The 6,294-nt window shown below is 48.6% G+C and overlaps 1 long non-coding RNA gene across 2 annotated transcripts in view; it reads left to right on the top strand.

Annotated features, from left to right (window-relative positions):
* Positions 1 to 6,294, top strand: part of LOC104857384 — a 40,855-nt gene that overhangs the window by 32,112 nt on the left and 2,449 nt on the right. Inside the window, exon 3 of one of the 2 annotated variants that reach the window (XR_778839.2) lies at positions 966 to 1,227. The exons of the other annotated variant lie outside the window; for it this stretch is intronic. This is a non-coding gene — a long non-coding RNA (uncharacterized LOC104857384). The remainder of the gene's footprint in view (positions 1 to 965; positions 1,228 to 6,294) is intronic. 2 annotated transcript variants of the gene reach the window in all.

The following is a 6,294-nucleotide window of genomic DNA, read 5'->3' as shown; positions in this document are numbered from 1 at the left end:
TTCTTTTTTTTTTTTTTTTTTTTTTTTTTTTTTTGGTACTGAGGGTTGAACTCGGGACCTTGCGCTTGCGAGGCAAGTGGAGGCACCACTGAGCTAAATCGCCAGCCCTCCTTGCTGTCTTCTAATGTAGTCTTTGGTAGTATTCAGGCACAGCAAGGCCCACAGAGCAGACAGTAGCCAGGGGTGAGACAGTTGGTTCCACCCAGGATCCTAAAAGAAGGGGACTCACATGGCATAGTGTAGGCTGTGTTGGAGAGAGGATCAGAGGGTGTCAGAAAGCAGAGAAAATAGATGTGGATGAGAGCCCTTGTTGTTTCATGGGAGAAACCAGAGGATGCACGTGAGTAGGTCAGGATTGGCTCCTTGAGCTAATTTCAGCAGGCTCTGAGGTGAAGGGCAGGTTCACGGCCTCCCAGGTGGGAGAACAAACCAAGGAGGTGTTTGGGGTCTGTGCTTGGATTAGCTGGTTTGCATCTGAAAGTCACCTCCCAAGCGAGTCATTCTTTATGTCCAGATATAGCAGCCCAGGGAGAGGCATCTCTCTAAGGTCACCAGACCCCAGTTACCAAACCATGATATTGGGAAACTAGGAAATGTGGTTATTACAGTTAGCAACATTCTTCCTGCTTTTCAATGTTCTTATGCAAGTTATGGAACAATTTGCATAACTTTCAGGCCAATGTATCTTAAAATAGACACTTGAAGCTGGTTACAGTGAGTTTGAAGGCAGTCTGAATTACAAGGCGAAATCCTGTCTTAAAAACACAAACAACAAATTTGTGTGTGTGTGTGTGTGTGTACTTGAACTTTAACTTTCCTATATTTTAAACATACTTTCTTATTACTAAGTAGCACAAATACATCCCAAATTTGTTTTATTTTAATAAGTTGATGGATTCGTTTTACTGCTGCGCAACAAATTACCCTGAAACTCATGATTGAAAATAACAAACATTTGTTATTAGGACCCGAGTGCAGATCCCCCAGTGGCTCAGGATCTGGCTCGCTCAGCCAGTCCTCAGTCCCCTTGGGCTGCACAGGGACAGACCTCTTCCGTGGATGTGCCGCCGTTGCTGCCACGCGGACTTCGGAGCTGCCTCACTCCACGTGGGCACCAAGGGAGAGCAAAGGAAAGCACCGAGAAGCCAGTCTTGTTGTGCCTAACCTCGGAGGTGCCACCGCCTTGTTTCTTCTGTCTTCTGTCCCAGGGAGGGATTGTTCTAGGGCGTAAGTACCACCTTCGAAATAGCTGCCTTACCAGTGATGGTGCCGTGGCAGAAATGCTGGCTTTGTGGCGCTATGGGTTGTTTTTGTTTTCCTTTCCTTTTTTTAAATTTAAAAACCTCACAGTATTCTGAGGGAGTCTAAAGACTGATAGCTATGCACAGTACAAACAGATACAGAGTCGAGCTCCGGCTCCAGCTCTAGACAGATAACGGGTCCAAAGTCAGCCTCACCCTCCAGCTGTGCAGACCTTGAACAATGCATCCTGCTGTCCAACAGTAAAACCCAGATGATAACAGCATGCATCACAGGCTATGTGAGGGTTACACAAGATAGCTTTCATCAAACATTAATATTCTGCCCAGATCACTGAGGAGATGGTAGCTGTTACCAGCATAGGAACTCGTGCGTTGAACCTCACAAGCGTGCACAGCTTTCCATTTCCCAGCATCAGAGTCCTGACAGGGTGTTTATTACTGGTTGGGTTCTATTCTTTCTCCCTGTTGTGTACTTTAAGTATCACATAGATGATGAAATCCGGCAATATATGTAGCAAACACACCACGTTTAATGCCAGTATTATTGTGCAAAAGGGTGACTGGAATATACGGTGAATATTTATTCCTTTAAAACTTATTATAGCCAAAGATACATTCGCAAGACTGGTGGGATAAGAAGTGTTCAAAGCAAGGGGAACTATTTTGAGGGGGATTAATAGTAATGTGCTTACTATAATATATTTATTAATTTAAACATTCACTGTATTTGTTGATAATCTACTTTTGAAATGTTTATAGCAGTTTCTCTCACCAAAACATTGCAGCCAGGTGTGATGTTGCCCTCCTGTAATCCTAACACTTGGGAGGCTGAGGCAGGAGGATCACATCAAGTTTGAGGTCAGCCTGGGTATATAGTGAGATCCTGTCTCAAAAAAACTGAAAAAAAAAAAAACCCACACAAACAAACGACAAACCCATTGCAGTGAGTCCTCATCCACCTTACTCACTGGATCTGGCACCGTGCAACTTCTGGCTCTTTCCCAAAGTCAAAATGACCACGAAAGAGAAATATGTTGAATGAATTCAGAACATCTAGCAGCCACAACTGAAGACATGAAAGAGGGCTTCCAGACTGCTTCAGACAGTGGCAACAACACTGGGATAAGTGAGTTCAAAGTCAGGTGGATATTCTGAGGAAGATTAATGGCCATGGGTCTAGTATGTAATCAATTTTTAAATTAAACATTCATCATACTTTTTTAATATCAAGCCACATTAATACAAATGACATTAGTCCCAGAAGTGACTGCTTAGGCCAGAGCTGTCCACAGGGAGGAAACATGGCGGCCTCATGAACAACTCTAGAGAGATTCAAGCTGATAGTTCACATCTTCAGTCCACACCACCCCTGTCAGCTGTGCCTAGGTGCAGGAAGATGGAGCCCTTTCCAGCCACCTGCCTCACACCAGGCAGGACAGCCCTTCCTGCCAGGCAAGATAAGGCAGAAGGTGGAAGGACTGTGGTACCTACAGACCCGAGAATCTGCAATTGTTTGTGAAGCCCTTTGCAAAGAGCCACGTTTTGCTGCTGATCCAGTAACACTCCCAGGCTCCAGAAGCCTGAGGAGCAGGACTCGCCAGGACCCATGAGCCTGGACAGGAAGACAGGGTCAGGGTTGGGTGGGCCCAGTGTCCTCTCACCATCTGACTTGGCCTCTGGACTCACAGAGGCCACGGTTGGGGCTCCTGAGAGAAAGCCTGGTCCCTATCCAAGGAGGGTGGTGCCTCTGAGGAGGAGTGGCTGTCACTGCAAAGAATCAGCCCTCTGGGACGGTGCCAGGGCCACACGCCAATTTTGATTTCCCAGAAACCACGAGAATATCAAAAATACTCTGTTCCTCCTTCCCCTCACCGCACCCACCCCCTCCACCCAGATGCAGCTTTAGCCAGGCTGGGGCACCTGCTGCAGGGGGCACTTACCACAGGATTAACATCAAGCCCAGCACAGGGACCTCTTGGTGTTATTTCTTACAACTATGTGGGAATCTACAATGATCTCAAAACCAAAAGTTTAATCCAAAAAAGTCAAGCTGTTCAGAATTTACTGTAACAGGAACAAATAACAAACTTTTTTAAAGCAAAGAAAGAAAGCTCCATTGTGAAAATTCACCTTCTGTTTTTTTCCTAGATAGAATTTTTATCCCTGGTGCTACACCTGCGGAGGGGACTTTCTGTGCTCAGGGAGGCTCACAGGACAGGAATGGCGCCCATTCCCTCCTTCTTGTGTTCCCTGACTAACCAGACCAGACCCTTTATGGAAAATATCTCTGTCCCTTGCTGTTTCTGTAAAGAAAGCCACAAACTAGTGATTTATAAAGATTCTACTCAGTTTGTGGTAGTGACAGGCTCAGTAGGGCGGTGGCGGGACTGGGTGAGAGCCTTTGTGATGGTAACGTGGTGAGCGGCAAGACAGTGCAAACAGGTCGGCTCAAGTCTCTCCCTTCCCGCCCTCCTCCTCCTGCCCCTTTCCTCCCCACCTCTTAGTCTCTTCAGCTAAACCCAGGGCCCAAGCTCTTTTCGTTTTGAGATAGATTCTCACAAGTTGCCAACACTGGCCTAAAACTTTTCGTCTCCTGCTTCAGTAGCTCCCTCCGCAGTGGCTGGGATCACGGGTATGCACCATCGCGCCGTTTTCTCTTCCTCGTCTCATAAAGCCACTTAGCCATCTTGGGGCCCTACCTCACGATGTCCCAGAGGGCCCACCTCCAGTGTCACTCGTGTGAGAGCCTGGGGTTACATTTCCAGCACCTGGGCTTTTGCATGCATGTTCAAACCATACCAGCCACTGTAAAAGTCACCTGTGGTAGCTGGGCTGGGTGGTGCACTCTGTGAAGCCCAGTTAGTTCGGAGACAGAGCCAAGAGGATCCCAGATTCAAGGCCAGCTTGGGCAACACAGCGAGACCCCGACTCAAAATGAAAAAGGTTGGAGGGATAGTTCAGCACTCCCTGGGCTCAGTCCTGGGTTTACACGAGACACAGACACAAACACAGAAACACCTGCACACGTGTACACACTCACACCCACCGTGTGCCTGGGAGTACAGACGAGAGCTAGCAGAAGTTAGTGCTCTCAAGAGAACAGGGGAAGGGGCAATGAGAAAGGGGTCAGCCATCCCTTTTTACCTCTGGACTTCCTATCCTGAGTGTCTGTTACCTAGGCCATGAAGATCCCTCCATCCCATGTGTCTATCAGAGGTCCAGCTCACACTTTTCCAGGAAGCCTTTCTGGTCCTACCCGTCAGGATTCAGAGCTCAGAGCAGGGTGCTGCCAGAGGAAAGACTGCTGCTGCTCCTTGACTGACTGCAGGACAGAGTTTTGCAAGGGACAAGGCCAACACGGACCTCTTCGGATGGGAGATGTTAATGTGTCTCTGGCCTGAGAACTCCTGTCCTGGCCCTTGATGCAAAGCTCAGTTCAAGCACTCACTGGTGAAGTCAACACTCAATGCTGTACTAGATTAAAAACATGAAAAGCTCATGCATGCCTTTGATCTCATCATCTCCTCCACATCTGGTGGGCTGGGCTACCCCACCCCCTCCAGAGAGGAGAAAATGAGCGGCTGAGCTGCCGGAAGGTACCAGGACCCCTGAGACCCTCAGCTCCACACTCCTTCCTGAGCGTCCCCATGATCAGAGCCAGATTGTCTGTCCCCAAAGCTGCACATAGCACTTTACCCCCAGAGGTCCACCCACAGTAAGGAACCCAATGGAAAACACGTGCCCTGCAGGGCACAGGAAGTTGTCTCAGGCGCCCTTGTTCCATCTATGAGGTTTCTCACATTGTGAGTAACCTTTATGCTCTTGTTGTCCAAATTTCTTGTCACCCTTCTAAAAATAACCTCAATCACATGCTCAACATGCAGATTTCAGAATTTAGGATCCTGGGATGGTGTCCAGGGAGCTCGTGTGTGTCTGTGTGTGTGTGTGTGTGTGTGTGTATACGTGTGTATAGAATATACACAACAGAACACACCGTCTTAGTTTATTTGTTTTTTTGTTGAATTTAAGTTCTCACATCCTGGAGGCAGGAAGCATGGGCCAAGGTGTCAGTCGTCAAGTTCTGGTGGGTCCCCTTCTGTGCTAGCAGGTGGTCACGTTTCCAGGTGTCACCTCTGGTCCCTTCACCTTTGCAGAAGAGAGCTCTGAGGGTTATTGCAAACCCGGTCAGTTGGTGACTCCAGCCCTGGCTGCCACCCTTAGGGTGGTTCTGTTGCTGTGTGAGGCAGTGTGTCCTGTGCCCACCAGACCCTGTGGATGGTGAATGCATCTTTCTTCATACCTGGCTGCCTGGCTGAGTGGCTCGGAACACGCCCCACACAGTATGCAAGGGGGGTTCTCCACGGGGGCCGAGCCTCTGGCTGGTACGGGGTAGGGTGTTGCCTTGAGGGACAGAGGGGCAGCACTAAGCAAGGATTCCTTCCCCCTCAGTCCCCAGGTCTCGAGGTGGCCCTCACTGCCCCAGAGACCCCCCTGTCGTGTGCAGCTCCCTGACAGCAGGCACTTTCACCTTGCTGTGTCATTGTCAACACCACCCAGCCCCAGCGCTTTCACCTTTCCAAACCCACAGTCTGTCCTTATTATGAAGAAACTCCCCAGCCCTTCCGCCTCTTCAACTGCCATTCTGCTTTGTGTTTCAGGAGTCTGTTGGCTTTAGGTGCTGCATGTATGGAAAAGTGTGCATTTTTCCTCTTTTTTGACAGACTTGTTTCACTTAGCGTAATGGCCTCAAGAAATAGCAAATGACAGGATTTCCTCCCTCCCCCACCGCTCCCCTCCCTCTCCTCCTTCTTTTGTTTGGGCACTGGAGATGGCAATCAGGACCAAACAGGACCGAACAGGACCTCGTGCTGCTTGTCAGGCAGGTGCAGTGTCACTGAGCTACATCCCGGGCCCCTGCTTCTTAGGGTCTGAATGATATTCCAGTGTGTTACACACCACCTTCTCCTTATCCACTTACTCTACAGATATTTAGTTTTCTTCTGTTTCTTTTTTTTTTTTTTTTTTTTTTTTT

This window comes from Fukomys damarensis, unplaced genomic scaffold, assembly GCF_012274545.1.
Source record: "Fukomys damarensis isolate Sample0158 unplaced genomic scaffold, DMR_v1.0_HiC HiC_scaffold_37, whole genome shotgun sequence".
Lineage (NCBI taxonomy): Eukaryota > Metazoa > Chordata > Mammalia > Rodentia > Bathyergidae > Fukomys > Fukomys damarensis.
This window is presented reverse-complemented; position numbering and strand designations above follow the sequence as displayed.